This window comes from Elephas maximus, chromosome 5 (genome assembly GCF_024166365.1).
Source record: "Elephas maximus indicus isolate mEleMax1 chromosome 5, mEleMax1 primary haplotype, whole genome shotgun sequence".
In the NCBI taxonomy this organism is placed as follows: domain Eukaryota; kingdom Metazoa; phylum Chordata; class Mammalia; order Proboscidea; family Elephantidae; genus Elephas; species Elephas maximus.
The window spans coordinates 161719940-161740674 of NC_064823.1; the positions used below are offsets into that span (position 1 = coordinate 161719940).

The 20735-nt window shown below is 60.8% G+C and overlaps 1 protein-coding gene across 2 annotated transcripts in view; it reads left to right on the top strand.

Moving 5' to 3' along the window:
• The first annotated feature begins 3280 nt into the window (after positions 1-3280).
• SH3BP2 (SH3 domain binding protein 2) overlaps positions 3281-20735 on the top strand; it is a 45998-nt gene continuing 28543 nt past the window's right edge. Inside the window, exons 1-2 of one of the 2 annotated variants that reach the window (XM_049886617.1) lie at positions 3281-3433; positions 9081-9303. The gene's annotated coding sequence lies outside the window, so the exon portion shown is untranslated. The remainder of the gene's footprint in view (positions 3434-9080; positions 9304-20735) is intronic. The other variant, XM_049886616.1, reaches the window with a different exon arrangement.

Here is a 20735-nt window from a genome sequence, read left to right on the forward strand (position 1 = left end):
CTCTGCAGAGACCTCACCATTCCTTTTGCCTGGCCAGTGGGGGGTCCTCCCTGGCCTCTGTACCCTCACCAGCAGGCAAGACCCTCCTTCTCACCCACACCTCTCCTGCCAGCTCCAGGGGCAAAAACCTGGGTTCCCAGCTCCTCCTGGCTCAGACATGCTGCTCCAAGACACCATGGGGTCCCAGGTGGGATCCCCTCCCCACACAGGCTCAGGTTTGGACTGATGATGGGGCGGGGAGGTAGGACAGAGAGAGAGATAGAAGGAAAGGAGAGAGGGAGGGAGGAAGGAGCAATTCAGATGTGGGATTCTCCCCCAGGTGGAGGCCTTGCCTCGCTCCAGCCTTGGCCCAGGCCCCGCCCACAGGGGATGCTCAGTGCCTTCTTGTTGTCTGATTTGCATTCTTGGGTGATCATTCCCTGGAGACACTTGCTCTGTCCAAACTCGTCCACAGTGCCCCTAATGACAAGACTTCCTCCGCCCTGGTCTCTGTCCCTCACTTTTGAGCTTGGCATCTGAAACTCGCCCTATGCGTCCTGCTCTTTGAGGGCACCGATGACTGGCTTTGCTGCGCTCCCTTCCCCAGCTACCCGCTCGGGTGGTGTCTGCCCGTGTGTCTATCTGCCCCCTCCCATGAGCCTCAAGGGCAGGAATTTCCTGGCACCATCTCGGGGTCCACAGAGCCTGGAGTGGGCTGGGCACTTGGTCATGCTGGGGAATAACTGCTGAAGTGGACATCATGGAAGGCGTGCCTAGCCGGAGGTGGTGGGTGATGGTCAGGAACCCCACCCCAGCCCACCTCAAGTCTCCTCCACGCAGAGCCCTCTTCCAGGTGAGTGGTGACTGTGTGGCAGTGATGGTGGCAACACTGGGGTGCAGAAGGGAGCGGGGCCTGGCTGCTTCCCTAGGCTGGGAGGGGTGGGATTTGGGGACTTGTGGCCCAGCACCAGCAGCGAGCCCGCAGGAAGGGCCCTGCCCCCTACGCCACCTCCCAGAAGAGGGTAAAACAGCCCGGGAGAGAGAAATCAGGGCAGAGGTGTCACAGACAAACTTAGGCGGGGTGAGCAGTTCCCAGACAGGGCAGCAGGCCAGGGAAGACCTATGGCTGGGGAGGCTTGGGACACGTACCCCCAGAGGGTGAACAGGTAACCTGCCCAGCTGGCCAGCAGCTGCCTCCTCACTCTCTGGGATCCAAGCCCAGCTCTGAGAGCCAGGGGTGGGCCAGTGGGTGGAGTTACAGCCAGAGGTGGCCCTGGGCCGGGAAGGATGAGTATCTGTCAACCCTGGGTGCTCAAGGGCCACAGGGACTCTGCCTGCTCCCATCCTGCCCCAGGTTTCTCCTGTCATCTCCCCAGCAAATGGGCCCTCCTTGTTTTAAAAAAAGGAGCCCTATTGGTTAAAGTACTTGGCTGCTAACCAAAAGATTGGCAGTTCACACCCACCAGTTGTTCTGAGGGAGAAAGATGTAGCAGTCCACTTCCATAAAGATTGTTGTTGTTGTTCTGGTTGGGTGTTGTCAAGTCGGTTCTGACTCATAGCGACCCTATGCACCACAGAAGGATGGAAACACTGCCCGGTCCTGTGCCATGCTCACAGTCCTTGTTATGCTTGAGCCAGTAAAGATTACAGCCTTGGAAACCCTATAGGCAGTTCTGCTCTGTCCTATAGGGTCACTGTGAGTGGGAATTGACTCGGTGGCAGTGGGTTTGGTTTTCTAGTTTTAGAAGCCATCACTTTCCAGGAAGTCCCTTTGCTGCTGCCCTGCCAAGCCCCTTCCCCAGGCCCCTCCGCTTAAGCCCGGTTACTGGGTCTAAAGCTGGACCTGTCTTCCACCTCCACCCCATTAGAGGACGTGGGGTGGTGGACACAGGAAGCAAAGTGAAAGGGCCTTGTTTTCTGGGATTGGATGTCTGCTACCTCACCGCCCTGGAGTCATACTCCTGGGCCATGGGGTCTGGGACATGGTCTGAGGGTGAGAAATCCCGAGGGGTGAAAGTGCCGGGAGGCTGTTGGGAACAAGCGGCAAGGTTCCAGGGAATCTTCCTTGGTCGACAGGACGCCCTGACCTGATGCAGACCCACAGGCCTGCATGGGGTCCTGGGCGGGAGTGGGGTGGCACCTCCTCCCGCAGGCTCAGGATCGCGGGGTTAGGGAGAGCAGCCCCTCCTCCAGCGGGGCCACCAGGATTGCGGGCACGGTTGGGGTGGTCACGGGGCCGGACACACTGTTCATTCCCTCACCTGCGTGTACCGATTGTGCTCTGGAGCAAACCGGGAGGCCTTCTAGGGGGCGGAAGTGGAGATATGTCAGGGCTCCTCCCCTCCCGACGCACCCAACCTCGGACCCTTGACTGCCATCTGGGCCTAGAGCCTCGACTCATGAAGGCAGTCAGTGGAGGACGGGCAGGGGCGGGGCGCTCAGGGAGGCGGGGCCAGGTTGATGGAGAAGGGTTGGACAGAAGGGTCCAGACAGGCGGGGCGGGGCCTACCGGTTGGGGGCGGGGCCTGGCTGTTGGGGCTTGTCTTGGAGAGGCGGGGCCACGCTGACAGGCGAGTTGGATTGAAAGGGCTCGGCAGACGGAGAAGGACTGGAAGGCGGAGCCTGGAGGTGGGGGCGGGGCCTGGCGTTGGAGAATTCCTGGGAGGCGGGGCCAGGCTGATGGAGAGGGCTGGACTGAAGGGCCTGGGCGGACGGGGGGCGGAGCTGGGAGGCGGGGCCTGGCGTGGGGGTGGGGCCTGGAGGATGGCACTCCTGGCAGGCGAGGCTGGGCAGACGGGGGGCAGTGCTTGGTGGTGGGGCGGGGCCTGGAGGGTGGTGCTCATGACAGGCGTGGCTGGGCAGGGGGGCGGGGCGGGGCGGGGCCTGGAGGATGGCGCTCCTGGCAGGCGTGGCTGGGCAGGGGGGCGGGGCGGGGCGGGGCCTGGAGGATGGCGCTCCTGGCAGGCGTGGCTGGGCAGGGGGCGGGGCGGGGCGGGGCCTGGAGGATGGCGCTCCTGGCAGGCGGGGCTGGGCAGGGGGGCGGGGCGGGGCGGGGCCTGGAGGATGGCGCTCCTGGCAGGCGGGGCTGGGCAGGGGGGCGGGGCGGGGCGGGGCCTGGAGGATGGCGCTCCTGGCAGGCGGGGCTGGGCAGGGGGGCGGGGCGGGGCGGGGCCTGGAGGATGGCGCTCCTGGCAGGCGTGGCTGGGCAGGGGGGCGGGGCGGGGCGGGGCCTGGAGGATGGCGCTCCTGGCAGGCGGGGCTGGGCAGGGGGGCGGGGCGGGGCGGGGCGGGGCCTGGAGGATGGCGCTCCTGACAGGCGCGGCTGGGCAGGCCGGGCTGGCCCGGGCAGGAAGAACCGCTGACGACTGGCCCCGCGGACAGAAGCTCCCGGCCGCCCAGCGCAGAGCCGCGGCAGGACGGAGATCCCGCTGGCCCGGAGCGGAGCCTCCGCCGGGTAAGGCGCGGCGGAGGGTCTCGGCGGCGGGGCGGGATCGCGCCCCCGGGCTGGCCAGCCCCGGGCCGCTTTGTCCCCCTCCGCGGCTTGGCCCGAGCGGGGCCTGGAGGCGCCGGACCGGGCACGGCGGAGGAAGCGCGAGGACCCCGAGGGAGGAGGCCTCGCTACGGGACGCCTGGGGTGCGGGCGGTGGCGTCGAGTTGGTCCCCTTGTCCTTGCTGCTCCTCGGGCCACCGCTTCCCCAGCCCCTGGGGCACGCAGACCGTCGCAAACCCCCTTTTGCGCCCCCCGCCCGAACTCCTCCCGGTAATCAAAAACTTTCATTCCCTTAGCCGGTCTCGCAAAGGTGGAGGAAAGCCGGCTATGGGCGCTGATTCACACTGAAGTGTGAGTGACTGATAGCCCCATGACTGGGGAGCGTCTGGGACAGTCATTAGCAACAGTGCGTCCCAGAGAGGACGGCAGAGTGGAAGGGGGAGCTGAGGGTGGGGACAGCCCCTGCCACATGTGGATTCGGCCCCTCCCAGCGGCCCAGCCTTTCCTACTGCCTGGGCCTCAGCTTCTCCTGGGTGGGTGGAATGGGCTTACGGTCCTCTCCCCCTGGGGATGCCGTAGTGAGCCCGCAACTGCTCTGAGCTCTGCTCTGCTGTGAGTGACCCTGAGTGCCTCGGCCCCTCCCTGCCTCCAGTTCTTCCTCCGGACAATGCTGGTACTGTTGCACCCCTTGGTGTGGTGGCTGTGTGGTAAAGCAGCTCTTCCCAGAAAGTGTCTTCAGAACCCCTGGCCTGGGGTGAGCTCTGCCTGGGATCCAGGGGTTGCTGGGAGGTCAATATGCATGTGATCTTGCATGTCATGTGCCTAGGCAGGTGCTGGCATGAAGGGGCTCAAGAAGCTATGTCCACCGTGGTGAGTGATGATGCTGTGTTTATAATTGTCTTCCATCACGAGTCTGAGGGTATTGGCAAGTCCTGGAGTGGGAAGCAGGGCCCTGGATTCAAACCCAACCCGGGCACTAACTCAGTGCTACCCTGGGCGAGCCTCCTGCAGTCTTTGGCTCAGGCTCTGCACCATCTTCTCCTGGCTCCCTCTCGGACACTGTGCCCTTGACCCAAGACAGTGCTCCAGGAACCTCAGGAAGCCCGGGTCTGTGGGCTCCAAGTATAGTGCTCACTCCTGGTAGTGCCTGGGGGGCCCCAAAAGGTGAGGACTCCGTCCCCTTCCCATACTCTGGCTGCGGTGTTGGAACACCCTGGGCAGAGGGGGCAGGCAGGAGGGGAGACAGGTAGGCAGGTCCATCCAGGAACTGATGACCAGGGTCCTCTGGCAAGAGGGGGGCTAGCAAGGGGCCTGGCCCTTTGGGGAACCTCTGAGGCCTGCAGGGTGGAGGAGGAGCCCACCAAGGAAGCCAGCCTGATACAGACAGAGAGAGGGTGGGCGGACTCCAGCCTGCCTTGGTCCTTCCTGTTGGAAGGACAAAGGGAAGTGGGCTACTGAGTCAGCCCCGGCCAAGCTCCCTGCTCACAAAGAAGCACCCATGCATGCAGGCTTACAGATGGGGAACTCACAGGGGGCCCAGAGAGACCAAAGCACCTAGCCTTGGCCTCAGAGGGGCTGGGAGGAAGAGCATGAACTCTGGAACTGGCACCCTAAGTTTGAATCCGATGCACCAGCTGAGTGGTCTCGTGCAGGAGGCTTCACACCTCTGCACGTCTGCTTCCTCATCTCTAAATGTGGTGGTGGCACCACTTTCTATCTCGTGGGAGATTGTGAGTGTCTGTCCCAGGGCCTGGTGGTGGTACATGGATGGCGTTCCATGACCATGAGCCACTGGGGGTGTTTTATCCGGCCCTTGGGGCTGCTGTGAGTGCTGGCTGGACAGCAGGGACAGCTGTGATGGGGTTGGGGCTGGGTCCAGAGAGGCCTGAAAGCCAGGAGGGCTGTGGGGGGCAGGGAGAGGGGGTTCTCCAGCCACTGGGATCCTCCACCCCCCACCCCAGGGTAGACAGCACTTCCCCAGGAGGCCTCTGGACCCCTGCACAGTGGCCCTGCCCAGGCAAAGCATTGCTCCCAGGTCCCTGTCCAAGTGAGCCTCGTAGGCAGAGGCCTGAATCCATCAGGAGTGGCCAGGCTCCAAGACTGGCCCTCCAAGCTGGGAGCCAGGATCCTCCTGGGTTCCATCCTCAAAGCCCTGTGGTGTGGACGTCAAGGGGAGTGGGCACAAACAGGCCCTTCCCTCCTCCTGCCGGCTGGGTGTTGGCCTCTGCTCAACCCCAGGCACACACTCTGGGGTCCTTTAATGATCCCAGGTGGCCTGGCAGCACTGGGCATCCTGGCCGAGCTAGGTGGGCAACAAAACAGGTGGGCCAGTGAATGCAGGGTTTGCAGTGGGGAGGAGGGGTCTCTGAGCCATGGTGGACAGCCATGAAGGAAGGGGACAGACTCAGCCAGAGGGTGGCAGGGGCAGAGTGGACCAGTTTGACCAGTGTGGCCTGGTGCGTGGCTGGGTGTGGTGAGGGCATGGATGAGGGAGGATACAAAAGTGAGGAGAGCTGTGGCGGGCAGGCAGAGGGGGTTCTCCAGCCACTGGAACCCTTTACCTCCCCCCAGGGTAGACAGCACTTCCCCGGGAGGCCTCTGGACCCCCCTCAGTGGCTCTCCCCAGGCATCCAAGGACTGAGGACAGTCCCACGTGTGGGCTGCCCATGTCCTGGAGGCAGGGGGCATTCTGGGTTTTTGTGGCTGCAGGCAGGCAGGCCCAGACTCCCTGGGGCACTGGAGCAGCCTCCTCACTGTCCCCTTGGCCTGTGCAGGGGGATGCAGAGGTGGCAAGATGAGGCCAGGCAAATAGAGCTGCCTCTCAGCTGTGGGCCAGGACCTGAGCCTTATCAGTGCATGACACTTCCTGAGCCTCAGTTTCTCCGTCTGTAGCATGAGGTGATGAGGTGATAGAAGGCCCTGACCCTGGTGGCACAGTTGGATTTGGGCTCGGGGACCAAGCTCCTGAGCTGCACCTGGACTCCAGGGGTGAGAAGTTCAAGTCCATCTGGGCTCTATGGGCTTGGGAGCTGGTGGAGACGTGGGTCAGACAGGAATGCACAGCAAGGGGACTCCCAGGAGGGGACAATGGTGTCCTGGCCACCCTCCCACACCCCCGCCCCTCCCTTGGCACTGGAACTTCTGCGGCTCCAGCTGCACCGCCACCTGAGTGGTCAGCCCCTTCTAGGCCTGCCACCTGGTGCTTCTTTCATGTGTGGCCCATGGTCCACGTGGGCTGGCCACAGCCATACCTAATCGCTCTTTGCCAGCCAGCTCTCAGCTGCAAAAGTGCCCAGGGCGGCCTGGTAGGCCTGAAAGTCTTGCACAGCACACAGTGTACCCATGCTTCCCTCCCCCACCCCAGCCCTCCCCCTGCTGCCAGGGCCCATGTCCCCAGGCTGTGGTTCCGAGAAGCACCCTTTGCTTCCTTGTGAGTCTTGTTTATTGCATGCCTGCTGAGCCCGGGGCAGGGTGGCCCACTGCCAAGCACGCATGCGCTGTTTCTGCCTGCCACTGGGGTACAGGGTGTGTGCCTGCTGGAACCCAGAGAAGGAAGCGGGGTCCCTACCAGGAGTCCACCAGGCTGGTATGGTGCATACAAGACAGGGGCAGGGGTGGGCTCCTCCGTGATCACGGAGCTGAGCCAGCCTGGGCAGTGGCATCACTACAGGAGTACGGGGGTGCAGACCACACCAGGTGACACTGTCACACCAAAATGACTGTCCATAAGATTTTTGTGCAATTTTTCAGCAGAAATTTGTTATTTTTTTATAAAAATATCCCTGTAGTTAGTTATAACAACAAAAACATTTTTTGTAAACCCAGCTTCCAAAAAAAAAAAATCTGTTGTCATTGAATCGATTCCAACTCACAGCGACCCTATAGGACAGAGTAGAACTGCCCTATAGAGCTTCCAAGGAGCAGCTGGTGGACTCGAACTGCTGACCTTTTGGTTAGCAGCTGAGCTCTTAACCACCGCCTTACCAGGGCTTTAAGCCCAGCTTACATGTATTGATATACCTACAAGGCTAAAACTCTATGCTAATTTAATTTTTGAACCTTGTAATGTGCTCTGGTCAGAGCTGTCATTGTTATCCATTGTAATGATGTTTCCAATCACTTGGTTTCGTCTGCATGTGCTATACACGCGTTGTCCTGGCTGCTGGCGTTCTTATAGTCGCTGTTATGAATCAGAGTCGGCTCGATGAGCAACAGGGTTGGTTTGATTTTGGTTTTGTCAAATTTTCTGGTGTTTTAGCTACAATATTGTGGTCATTAATATTTGTGAACCTATATCAATAACTTTTTAGAAATGAAGAAGTAATTAAAGGATAAGAAGGAGCGATATATGGGAATAATGATTTATGAGTAATGTCGTACAAAAAACATCCCTAAGGATTCTGTGTGGTCTGGTACAGGAGGAGGTCCATGCAGGGGTGACACCAACCCTAGTGATGCCACTGAGCCTGGGCAGGCTTTCTAGAGGCTTCCCAGAGGAGGTACCACCTGAAGCAAGTCAGGACTGGGCTTCTCCCAGGACCAGCAGGGAGCTACCTTCAGGCCACGGGGACAGCCTGTGTCCCCTCTGGGCTTCAGCCCCCTCCTTATGAAATGGAGTGAAAATGGTCCTAGTTCACGGGATGATGCCTTCCTCACTGTGGCCATTGCTGGCCCCGTGAGGCTCCCATCAGGGCCGCACCCCTCCCCTGGCCTGGGCCTCCCCGCCCTTAACCCGGCACAGACAGGCAGCTCCATTTTGGGGAGTTCTTCCAACCTCTGTGGCATTAGAGTTGAGCGTCCCCATACCCACTCTGCCCACTGCCCTGGGCCAGGGAAGAAGTTGGCCAAGCCATCAGCTGGCAACCTCAGCCAAGGCAGGAAGAGGGGCCTGCTGGAGGCCTGGAATGCTGCGGGGGGTCTTGGACTTGGCTTTTCTCCACAGCCTGGGGGGCCTGGGGCAGTGCCCACCACCCACTTTGGGGCAGTGACTGGCCTCCTTTACAAAGATGCTGCCCCCAGCTCTCTGCTTCTCCCACATGTGTGAGTGCCCTGTGCACCAGGCCCTGTGCTAAGCATGGGCCTCAGGGAATGGACAGGCTACTGGCCAGGGGCAGGACCTGCTGGCAGACACCCACTGTTGCAGGAGGCTGAAGCTCAGCCATGGGGCCCACCTGCCACTCTCTCTCCCTCAGAAGCAATTTTTATTAAAGGCTCAATGTGTGCCCCATGTGGTGTTCAGGGACTCTCTCCCTTAACACCCTCTCCCCAGCTGGGTGCTGCCCTGAGCCCCCTACCCAACTGCCAGTCACCATGCCTGTTTAGCTGTCTGCCTCCGCCCGCCCCCAGAAAGCACAGGCAGTGCCCCGAAGGGACTGGCCCCGAGGGAGGGTGAGGGCGAGGATGCTGGCTGGTGAGGGGCATGGACTCTCCCAGTGTCTTCCTCCTGAGCTGGGAGGTTCCATTCTGGAACATTCCAGAAGCTCTTGCAGACCTGAAGTGGGCGGGTAGGCACTGTGGTTCTGGGGCTTCGTAGGCTGAAGGCAGCCGCAGCCTCCGTGCAGTTCTCTTTGAAGTTGTCTCATTGCTTTCCTCATGTTTAACTCTTGCTCAGCGTCATCGAGAGGTGTGCCCTCATCCTAGAAAGGGCTGGCCCGGCCTCCGCCCACCCTGAGATAATAGCAGGTTGTGTTGATGGCCTCGCGTGGAACTCTCCAGTTTCCATCACAGACACCCCCCTCAAGGGACCCCACTGCCACAGCCCTCACCAGCTACCAGTAACTGCCACATGCGGCGAGGAACCTGGGCCTGGTCTTGGTGGCCCCAGCTGCACACAGGTGGGAAGCCTGGGGCCCCTGAGAGCTGACGCCTCCGTAGGCCCCACCCAGAGCTGAGGCTATCCCTTTCTCTGTGGCTCTTCCTTTCTGGAGATGTGTTGTCACAAAGACTGAGGTCAGCCTGGGCTCCCCGGAGCCTACTGCCACAGAGGGACCTGGGCTGTGGGTCCCAGGGAGCCAGGTTCAGGGCAGGTCCTAGTAAAGTCACACCAGTAACCTCTAGGAGATTGATGGGAAAGAAACCGGAAAAGCTTGCTGGGAAGCCCTGAGTGGACATGGGAGGGGATTGTACCCGTGCCGGGGATTGTACCCGTGCCTGGGCTTGGAGCTTGAGGGAGGCAGGCCAGGAACTATGCTCATCCTGTGGCTTGAAAAACACCCCTCCCGCTAACCCCAGGCTGCTTCCTCTCCTCCCCTTTCCGGAGGGGCCAGGGCTGGGCAGACCCCTAGAGCCCCTAGTGTGCTGGGGCCTGGCCCTGGCAGGCAGGTCAGCAGTCGGCTGGTGCATTTGACCACGGGGGGGGGGGCGGGGGGGGGGGCGGGGGGGGCGGGGCAAAGCATGGGATGGCTGTGTCTCCTGACCCTCGGTGAAGTGGGGGTGACTCCCATTGCCCTGGCCATTGGTGGTCTGAAACTTCTAGGAGCAAGGAGTAGCCGCCTGGTACTGGGGGGCTCTGATGGCTCCATAGGCCAGGCTGTGTGGCCTTGGCATCGCTTACCTTCTCTGGGAGGTCCAGCCTCAAGGAGTGTGGCCAGAGGGGCAGATGCATGGACTTGGCTGGCTCAGCCCCTCCCTGCTGACCCATTCAGCTCAGGGTGAGGGTCTCACCCTCTGGCAGGGGAGGGCCCGCCACCTGCCACCCTGCACCCCACTCTGTGTTTGGACCTTTTCCCTGCTGTCCCCCCAGCTGGCTGCCCTTCCCCTGCGAATTCCTCCCCGCTCCCCGCCCCCCCGCCAAATCCGCCCCAGCAAGAAGGGCAGGCTGCCTGGGCAGCTCCAGGGGTACCTCACCCTGAGGGCAGGAAGCCTTAGAAGCAGCCACCTGGCGCGTCCCAGGGTTGGGACCCCTCAGTGCCTGCTCTCTGCCCTCTGGGGAGCCTCGAGGATGGGACTGTGGGGGTCAGGAGTGTCTGGAATAACTGTCCTTCGGGGCACTCACTAAGGCCCAGGCCCGGCTCTGGGCTCCCCAGCTTCCAGACTCAGCGCTGCAGGGCCTGAGGAGGTGGGCGGGGGCTGGGCCTGAGGAGGACGCTGCATGGGTCTCAGGGAGCTGTCCTCCACCTGGCGGGTGGTACAGGGAGAGCCCTGGGCTGGGAGCAGGCTCCAGGCTCTTGCCCAGCTAGGCCTTGGCTCCAGGGGCCCTGGGTGTGGCTCCATTCATGTGGTCCTGGTGCCCACTTGCCATAAAATGGGGGAGGGTGGAGCCTGCCCCTGAGCCACCAGCCCAACACCGGGTCTTGGGAGCCTGATTTCAGCAGGGTTGGCCCCGTGGGGGGCTGTCTGAGCATCAACAGGAGGAGGTGAAGTGTTGCTGTTGGTGGCTGTGCCCCCTCCAGGGGCAGGAAGTTGCTGGGGAAGGGAGTTGAGAAAGGTGCCCCCCACTCTGGGGAAGGTCTCGTGGGCCCTGCCCCATGCCCATAGCCCCTGCCAGTGGGCACCAAGGGGGAGGCTGTTTTGTGGTTGGGGTGGCCAGTGGCTCAGCCCAGAGAAGGGGAAGGACATGGCCCCCTCCTGGCCCAGTCAGTGGATGCCATGTGAATTTACCCACGTCTCCGCAGACCTGCACCCAGGATGGCACTGGGGGAGGGGGCAGCTGGTGCCAAATAGTGGTCTGAGGAAAAGCCAGATTTCCCCCGGGCGAGGGCACACAGGGTGGGGGCCTTCTTTGGCTGGGAGCCCAGGAGTAAAGAAGAGGGGCCTGGCTGGGGGGCCAGACAGGGGGCAGGAGGGAGGGCAGGGAGAAGGGGAGAGGCAGCTGGGGGCAGAGCCTGAGGGCAGCGGGCAGGAGGTGGGATTCTGTCCCCAGGTGCTGAGACGGCTCCAGAGCTCCCTCTGGTTCCCGGAGGCCCCTTCTACTCCCACCACAGCCAGAGGAGACCAGTGAAGGGGCTCAGGCTGGGGTCCAGGTTGAAGGCTGGGGCCAGGGGGCAGTAAGAAGGGGACGGTGGGAGAAGGGCTTGCAGCAGGGTTATCGGTGTGATGATGGAGGGATCAGGCAGCCAGGGCGGGGTTAGTGACCCCAGAGAGGGGCCGCCAGGGATGCGGGGGAAGGGGGCTAGCCTTGGGCTCCAGCAGTGCCCCTCCTGCCCCTAACTTCTGCCTCCTGCCTCTCTGCTGGGCCAGGCCTCTCTCCTGGGTGGTGGGGAGCATAGCTGCTTCAGATTCGGCCCTGAGGCTGTGTCCCTACAGTGGGCACTGAGCTGTGCCCCCCACCAGCACAGTCCCAGGGCAGTTCCTCAGCCAGGAGGGGCTGCCTTCAGGGTGCCACCCAGGAGCTCCGCCAACCACCAGCCCTGTGGGGCCTTGGAGAAGCGCCCTCATCTCTGGGAGCCTCACTTTAGCCAAGGGTCAAATGGAGCACTTGCATTGCCCCTGGGGACCCCATGGGACAGTTCGCCCATGGGGGTCTGGGGAGGCCTTCAGAGGCTCCCTGTGCCAGGGGGTAGGTGGAGGGGGCTGGGCAGATGGAAGAGCCAAGGCCTCTGGCTAGCTTGGGTCCCAGGCTGTAGAGGTGGCCTGGCTGAGGAAGGGCCCTGCTGTGAGCACTGGGAGTGAATTCTGCACTGGGTTCTGGGTCCCCAGACTCAGCCTGGGGACCCCTGAGGGCACTGCCCCCCGGCCTGGGTAGCTGGGGGATCTCAGAAGGCCAGACAGGAGTTTGCCAATGATGTGAGGGGTCAGAGGATGGCATGAGGGGTGTCCAGTGGGGCACAGCACGGGCAAGAGTGCGGATAGGAGACCTTGGGGCTGGGCAGAATCACCTTTGCGAGCCACCGCTCTGCCATGGCTGGGACCTGCTGGCCCAGGACAGGAGGAGGGGAGTGGAGGGTCCTGTGGACACCTGAGGCCTGGCCGTGGTCAGAACCCAGCTAGATGCAGTGGGTGGAAAGGAAGAGTAGCAGAGGTGACCCCCTGCTCTGTTTCCCCTGCCCTGCCCCTTCCTGACCTGTCTGCCAAGTGCTGGGGCCAGCTGGACTGGGAGGGGTAGGCGAGGCTGGGGGCCGGGCCCCTTTCCTGTCACCCTGGGCCCCCGGCCAGCGCCTTCTGAGCCTCTGAACAATGGGGCAGTGTGAGGCCCGGGAACAACAGGTCAGCCCAGGCCCCTGTGGCCATGCCGAGGGGCGGTCCGCAGCCAGTAGTGAGTCACCCAGCCAGCCCACCCCCTAGGCTGGGAGGCGTGGGCTTCTCAGGGCCCCAGGAGGAACGCATTGCTCTCAGTTCCCCAACCTCCTTCCCTCTTTTTGTCTCTGTCATCAACTCTTCCTGTGTCCCCACTCCTGGGCCCCCTCCTCTGGTCTGCTTCTGTCAGCCTTTCTGTCCGCACCTCCCCCTCCCTGCCTCTGTCCAGCCAGAAACCTCTGCCTGGGAGCAGTCATGGCCGCTGCGGCCTGGCTGAGGGGCTGGCCATCCCCTGGTTTCCTTCCGAGGTCAACTGTAGATGACCCAGGCAGAAGCCAGCAGGGTTGGGCGAGACCAGGTCAGGCAGGGGGCTCTCTTGAGGAAGGCTTTTAAAACTGACCACAAGCACAAGGCAATGCAGTAGGATTAAAAACCTAGAGAGTAAAAATGAACTGATGCTTTGGCCGGGTCAAAGAAAAGCAAGGTAGAGAATAGTTTCGGAATATGAGCATTAGGGACTGAGGGCTAAAGCAAATAGATTAAGCAGAAGAGGTCCTAACCCGGAAGTGATGACGTGGGTGGGAGAAGGGGAGGGACGAGCTCTGGCCTCTGGTCAGTGGGCAGCTCAGAACATACCATTGGGCAGACTGTGAACTGGGGTTCACTGGCTGTGCGAGGGGCCCAGAGATGCTCAGGGGTGCAGGGAGGAGCCGAGACCTCAAGCTACACCTTGTAACCCTGAGCTCTGGCCTCTACCTCCCTGACCCAGGAGCCGGTCAGCTGGCTCAAGCCTGTGCTCTTGCCCCTCAGCAGCTGGGGTCGCCTCTGCAGGGGCTGGACGAGTCACCAGACCTTGTTTCTCATGATGGTGAGGGGCTCAGGGACAGGGCATCCAGGGACTGACGTGGCTCCCTGCCCTATGAGCTCAGATGGGGGCCCAGGCCCCTCCCTGCAGCCTGGGACCAAGGATGGTGGGGCCAGAGCTTCCCTGGGGCCGGTGGCAGCACCCCCCTCCCCTTCCACTCTCCTCTCGGTGGCGCAAGCTGATGCTGCAGATAGATATCTGTGTGTGCCGGCCTGAGCTGTCCTCGTGCTGGACATCTGCCTTTACCTTGGCTCCATCAGGAACAGTGTGGTGCCTCTACCACCCCTGCCTCCTGCCGTGGCCTTGGTGTCCCCACTGTGTGCCCTTGCTGTCACCTCCCCCAGCACTGAACCTGGGCTGAGCGAGGGCCCCTTGCACCCACAGTGGGCACTGGGGACCCAGCCTGTGGCAGGTGTCTGTAGCAGGGTCTCCATGAACACCTGGTCTGGAGCTCACGGGAACATGGCTTTGTCATCAGGAAGCCCATTTTGCTGATGAGGAGGCGCAGGCCCAGGGGCGAAGTGACTTGTACCAGGTCCTAGCTCAGGGGGTGAAGCTAGAACTTGAGCCCAGGCCTAGAGGCACCTGAGCAGGTCTGCGAGCCAGTCTACACTCAGCTGGGCACATGGCTTTACAAGGGTGCTGGCGTGGACCTGCCTCCATCCCCTCCTGCCTGAGGGTACATGCTTCCTCTCACTCCAACCCCAGGGCCTTTGCACAAGCTGTTTGCCCACCCGAGACACTCTCCATGGAATCCCCTTGAGAGGCCACCCTAAGTGCAGATGCTCACAGGACGTGGCTGTGGCATCAGAGTATCTGGGTGGAGCAGATGTCAGGAGGACGTGAGCCAGAGGGTTTCTCCCCCAGCAGATAGGAGCCCTGGGTGGACGGTGAGGGCAGCTTGGATACTGGGGTTCCGAGTGTGATTATCCTGCAGGAAACGCTGGGGTTTCGGCAAGGCAGGTAGAGTGTGCTTAGAAATGTGGCATAAAGGAGCCTCGTGGTGCTGGGAGTGTTCTGTACACTGACTATGTTGGTGGCTATGCAAGCATACACACAATAAATTTACATACCCGTGTGTATACACAGGTTGTCCCAGTGCTGATGGTCTGGCTTTGAACTTGTGCTAGGATTATGTGATATGTTGCCGTTGGGTAAATCAAGCGGAGGGTATGCAGACCTTATCTCTACTGCGTTTGGGATTTCCTGTGAATCAATAATTATTTCAAAACAAAAAGATTAAAAAAAGAAAAGAGGGTGCTGGGGAGATGAGGTCTGGGTGGTCATCGTCCCCCAGTGCCGGCTCGCCCAGCCCAGCCCAGCCCGGTAGCAGCAACCTCGTACCATTCTCAGTGCCCTCTGCTCTCAGTTTTCCCAGCTGCCTGGTGGGCTTGGGACAGTGGCTCTGGAGGGGCCTCCCTCTCTCTCTGGGGTGCTGCTCCCCACATCATTTGGGTCTGCTGGAAGCATCATTGCCTCAGACAGAGGCCCCGCAGTGGAGCAGCGGCCCTCACCTGCACTGACCACCGCCTCTTTGCCTCCTCAGGGGCAGAGGTCACTGCTGTGTCCCTGCGCCTAGAACTGTGGGGTGCAGAGAGGCTGCTCATCAGAGTGGGAAACGTGGAGCTCTCCCCCTGTGCGGACCGCCTCTCCCCAGGTGGCCTACCCTTCCGCCACGCAGCCCACCCCCCTAGGCTCTGACAGTGCTAGGCCCGACAGCTGCTGGAACAGCTGGGTTACAGATGGGGAAACTGAGGCCCAGGGTTCTGCTTCTTTGCCCAAGGTTGTTCTGGGTGAGCACCAGGCCCCTCTTCCCCCCGGGGAAATGGCAGTGGAAGCAGGGCCCAGGGTGGGGGCTTGTGGCCGGGAGAGTTTCCTGGCCAGCCTCCCCGTGTGGGCTCTGGAGATAAGTTTAAAGCAAAAGCCTGGGTCTGTGAGGGCCGGCCAGACACTCAGCCACCCCCAGGCCCCCGTCCCGCTGTGGCCAGGCCTGCAGTGACTTCCTGGGGCTCCTCCTTCTGCTCCTCTGAGACAGGCTCAGCAGGAAACGCTGGGTAGGAGGGCCTGCCAGGACCACAGGGCCTTTGGTGGCCCAGGTCTCCCTGGCATGGGTGATATGGCCCCGGCTCTGGGTCACACAGCTGCACTGCATGGGTTGCTAAGGATTGGAACACTCACACTTCAACTTCCTCATCTGGAAGACGGGAGATGTTCATCTCTCGGCCGGGGGGGATTTTGTTGGCTGTAGCAGGTAGCCCCTCCCCCGGCTCACCAGCTTGGCATCCTTGGCCCTCACACTGAGCCCCTTGCCTTGGCCTCAGCCAGTAGGAAGCCTGTCCCAACAGTTACGTGTGTGACATGGGTGTCCCCAGGAGAGCTCCAGCTAGGGTAGCCCTCCGCTGCTGTGGGATGGGCCAGGGCTGCAGCTGTCCTGAGGGTGCAGCCTGGCTGGGGAAGCATGCCCGGCACTCAGAACAAGCGAGGGCAGGCAGAGCCGGTGTCCAGAGCCTCCTCGACCCCAAATGTGGTGGTTAATAGCCAGCGTGTGCTCAATGGACCAATGTGGTGCGACCAGCGTGGCATGGGAGGTGGAGTGGTGGGGCTGCTGGGGTTTGGAGAAGTCTTGCCCTCGTGGGCTCCCTGTCCCTGGGCGAAGTCTGACTTTGACCTCAGAGAAGAGACCCCTTCCGGGAGTCCCCACAAAAGTACTCAGAGGATTTCCCGCCCAGCGCAGCCCTATGGCCAGGAGGGTCAGCAGCAGAGATGGACTCTGGTGGGTGCTTGGGGTGGGAGGTGTACCCCAGCCCCTCTGCCTACCAGCATCATCGCAGGTCTTGCTTCGTGGACAAGGAACCTGAGGCTGAGAGAGGTGATGTCCTGACCGAGTCATGGGGGGCCCGAGTCACAGGGTGTCCAGGCCCTGCTCCATGGGCGGCAGAGCCCTGTGCTGTGTACCCCCTCGTGTAACCGGGTCCTCCAGGGAAGGAGGTGCTGAAATGGGGGCCCTTGGCTGAGAGGAATGGTTTAATCCAGCAAACGAGCCTGCAGGCTGGGCTGTGAGGAGGGTGTAGTGTCGGATGTAGGTGTGACCCATTCCTGCCAGAGGTACCTGGTACCTGCTTCATGCTTCGTCCCCAGGCTGGGAAGGCGCCGGGCATGCCATGGACAGACGCATGGAGATCCTTGGTGTTGGGGGAGCAGCAGGTTGTCAACGGACGAGGATAATGGGGGAGTGAAGGACCGGCTTGGGATGGGGAGGGTCCTGCAGGGGGCTGAGGCCTGTGTTGGGCAAGGGCAGTGAGGTCCAGCCCAGAGGGAGCGGGGTCTGGACAAGGGCAGGAGAAGGGCCCAGAGAGTTGGTGCTCCAGACTGAGGGAACCGCCCAGGGTGGGGAAGAGACACAAAGGCGGTCACCCACATACTGAGAACACAGCTCAGAACAGGCAAGGGTGAGCAGGCGGGGAGGCCAAGCACTTGCTTCCTCCCCCCGAGGGTCCGGCTGCAGCAGGGCCCTGGCTGGCCCCTAACGAGTACAGTGGGCTTATGTCTGTGGGCTCTGAGCGGGGCATTCCCAGGGGACTTCTCTTTTGGCATCTCTCTTCCAGACACAGCATGACAACGGAACCTGAGTGCCCTAGTCTCCTAAAAAAAAAAACCAAACCTCTTGCCATCAAGTCGATTCTGACTCCTAGCGACCCTATAGGACAGAGTAGAACTGCCCCATAGGGTTTCCAAGGAGCAGCTGGTGGAGTTGAACTGCTGACCTTTTGGTCAGCAGCTGAGCTCTTAACCACTGCACCGCCAGGGCTCCCCTTGGTCTCCTAGTGTTGCTGTAATGCAAACACCACAAGAGGGTGGCTTTAAAGAATACACGTTTGTTTTCTTACAGTTCTGGAGGCTGGGGGTCAAACCAGGGTCTCTGCCGTGTGATTCCTCCTGTGGGCAGCCCCGGTGCTCCTCGGTTTTCAAGGACCCTCACATGGCACCTGCCTTCCCCAGTATGCAGCCCGTCTGTGTCCTATCTGTTCCTTTTGTAACTCAGAAGTGATTTTGTTTAGGATATGCCCTACACTGATATGGTCTCTTTGGAGCCCTGGTGGCGCAGTGGTTAAGTGAGAAGGCTCCTAACCAGAACGTCAGCAGTTTGAATCCACCGGCCGCTCCTTGGAAACCCTATGGGGCAGTTCTACTCTGTCCTATAGGGTCGCTACGGGTCGAAATTGACTTGATGGCAACGGGCTTTTTTTGTGTGTTTAACATAAAAGGAGCCCTGGTGGCAAAGTGGTTTAGCGCTCAGCTGCTAAAGAAAAGATTGGCTGTTTGAACCCATGAGCCGATCCTCCGGAGAAAGACATGGCAGCCTGCTTCCGTAAAGATTTATAGCCTAGGAAACTCTATGGGCAGTTCTACTCTGTCCATAGGGTCGCTGTGAGTCAGCTTTGACTCAATGGCACACAACAAGAACAACATGAAAGAAAACCCTATTTCCAAATAGAATCGCATCCACAGGGACAGCGGTTAGGATTCTGATGCATTTTGGGGGGGCCTGATTCAGTCCACAACACCCAATGACCAGGTGCCCTGGTGCAACCCTGCCCACCCATTATGCGAGGGAGGCCTCAGCACAACGCCGTCCCCTTGGATGAGGAAACTAAGGCCCAAGTGGGCCACATGGTGGGGCAGCCCCTCTCTTTGGAAGGGGGGACCAGAAGGGCAGCAGACAGGAGCAGCAGGCTCTGAAGGCCAGGAGGGGGCAGGGCCAGTGAGGGCGGCCACAGCCTCAAGGGAACAAGGTGCCAGGAACCTGGCGGGTGGGCCGTCCACGTCAGTGCTCTCAAGAACATGCTCTCGAGCAGTGAAGAGGGGGGAACTGTGGGTGTTTGTGATGAACTGAAGTGTGAATCCTGACAAAACTTCTGCTGGCTTTTTTGGGCAGAGGCATAGTGAGGAGGGGAGGGGACAGAGAGGGGCACTTGGGGGCAAGTCCAAGGGGATGCCAGACAAGGCGGGGAATGACATTCCGAGGTGCCACAAATATGAAAGGTGCCTGACCGAGGCAGCCAGACAAGAGAGGGAAGGCGTTTCTGTTGAGGTGTCACCGCAATAAACGCCTCTTCATCCTGAAATTGGGGGGAGGGAGCACAGCTTAGAGATGGCCCCTGGGCTCTCGTTACCCTTGGTACATCCCTGGGTTTGGAACAGGAAGATGTCACAAGGCGAGCAAGGTCTCAGCTCCAGCCCTGCTGTCCTGGCCACCCCCTGCCTTGGGCAGACCCCTGGCCTTGTCCCCTGATGATGAGGACGGGGCTGTCTGCCTGGAACCCCTGCTTCCATCTCCCTTGCCTGGCCAGGCCTCTCCAGGGTTCCATGGGCATCACCTCTGCAGCAGGCTCTGTGAGCCCCACTCCCACTACACGCCGCCGACCTCCAAAGATACAGCCCGCTCAGAAATGCTCTCTCCCAGGCCCGAGAAAGGAGGCTGGTGGGACATCCAGGGTGTGAGGGCATTGACAGAACTTGAGGGCCAAGGGTTCAAGATGGTTACTTCCATCTTGGGCCTTGTCCTCGGTAACCCAGGCCCACAGGGCAGCTGTGCCTGGGGGCCCCTTCCTGCACTTCCCCCAGTCCCTTTTGCCCCCCAGACACAGGAGAAGCCCCTGGGGGCCTCCGAGTCCCCAGCACGCCACTGTTTTCTGAGGATTTAGCTATGCTGCATGTCAGCTCTTTGAAAGACACTGTTGTTGAAGGTCACATTAGCTCTGAGTCACAAATTCTTCACTCTGTGCTCTGAGGGAGAATCCAGGCATGTTCTGGCCTCGTCCAGGGTTTGACCCTGTACCTATGTGTGAACATGACACTGACCCCATCTGCCCATCATCCATCTCTTGGGCCTGCCCAGGCATCGACCTGGGGTTCAGTGGGGCCCATGGTGGTTCCGGGGATACACATGTAGTGACATTTTGGCAGGTGGGGCAATGCCATTGAGTTGAATATTTCAGAGAAGGGGATGAGGTTCTAGATGGTTCCATTCTGGCGAAGGATGAGGGAGCGTTTGTTGGGGAGGACTCAGTTTCCTGGTGGAGGCAGTTGAATGTGCCAAGGATGGGGCATGGTGGTACTGCGTGACAGGCTCAGAGGTGGGACTCAGGGTGAGCAGCACAGTGGGCCCCTATGCCCAACCAGGAAGCCAGCCTGGCCTCTGCTCCATGGTAGACATGGTTTGACTGAGCCAAGGAAGGCTGGCCAGGGGTCAGGAGGAAGGGAGGCAAGTCTGCTGGGAAATGTGGGTGAGGCAGGGGTGGCATGCTGGGCTGACATGAGCCAACCCTGAGCACAGAGCTACGGGAAGTGGGAGCTACCCCCAGGCTGTGGACCTGCAGAAGGCTGGCTCAGGGAGGCCCCCATCCAGCGGGAGGAGGGGGGCTGCCCACAGCCTGGCAGAGCCAGGGTCTCTCTGCTGGTATGCCCCCGATTTGGACAAGACTATGAGCAGAGCATGCAGTTTGTCCACGGAAAGGACTCTGTCTGGTCCCCATTGTTTGAGCGTCCCGTGCTGTGGTAACAAAGTGCCACACACCAGGTAGGTCAGAACAGTGGCTCTGGAGGCAGCTCCATGGTAGAAATGGCTTGACTGAGCTGAAGAAGGGCTGTCTGGGAGTCTGAAATCGGTGTGACTGGGCCAAAATCAAGGTGTTGGCAGGGCCATGCTGCCTCCGGAGGCTCCAGGGGAGGCTCATTGTCTCTCCCAGCTTCAGGAGGCTGCTGGCTCTCTGGACTGATGACCGCATCTCTCCAGCCTCTGCCTCCATCTCCATATGGCTGTCTTCCCTCTGTGTGTCTCTGGTAAGGACACTTGGCATTGGATTTAGGGCCCCCTGGCTAATCCAGGATGACCTCAGCTCAGGTTCCTTCATTAAGCACATCTCCAAAGACCCTTTTCCAAATAAGGTCACATTCACAGGTTCCGGGGGGTTGGGAAGAGCCCTGGTAGCCCAGTGGTTGGGAGCTCGGCTGCTAACCAAAGGTCAGCAGTTTGAATCCACCAGCTGCTCCTTGGTAGCTCTACTCTGTCCTATAGGGTTGCTATGAGTCGGAATTGACTCGATGGCAACAGGTTTGGGTTTTTTGGGGGGGTTAGGGCATGGACAAATCTTTTTGGGGGTAACCATCCAATCCGCTATGCCATGTGTCCCCAGGCAAGGCCCTACCCTCTAGGGCACCTGCAGC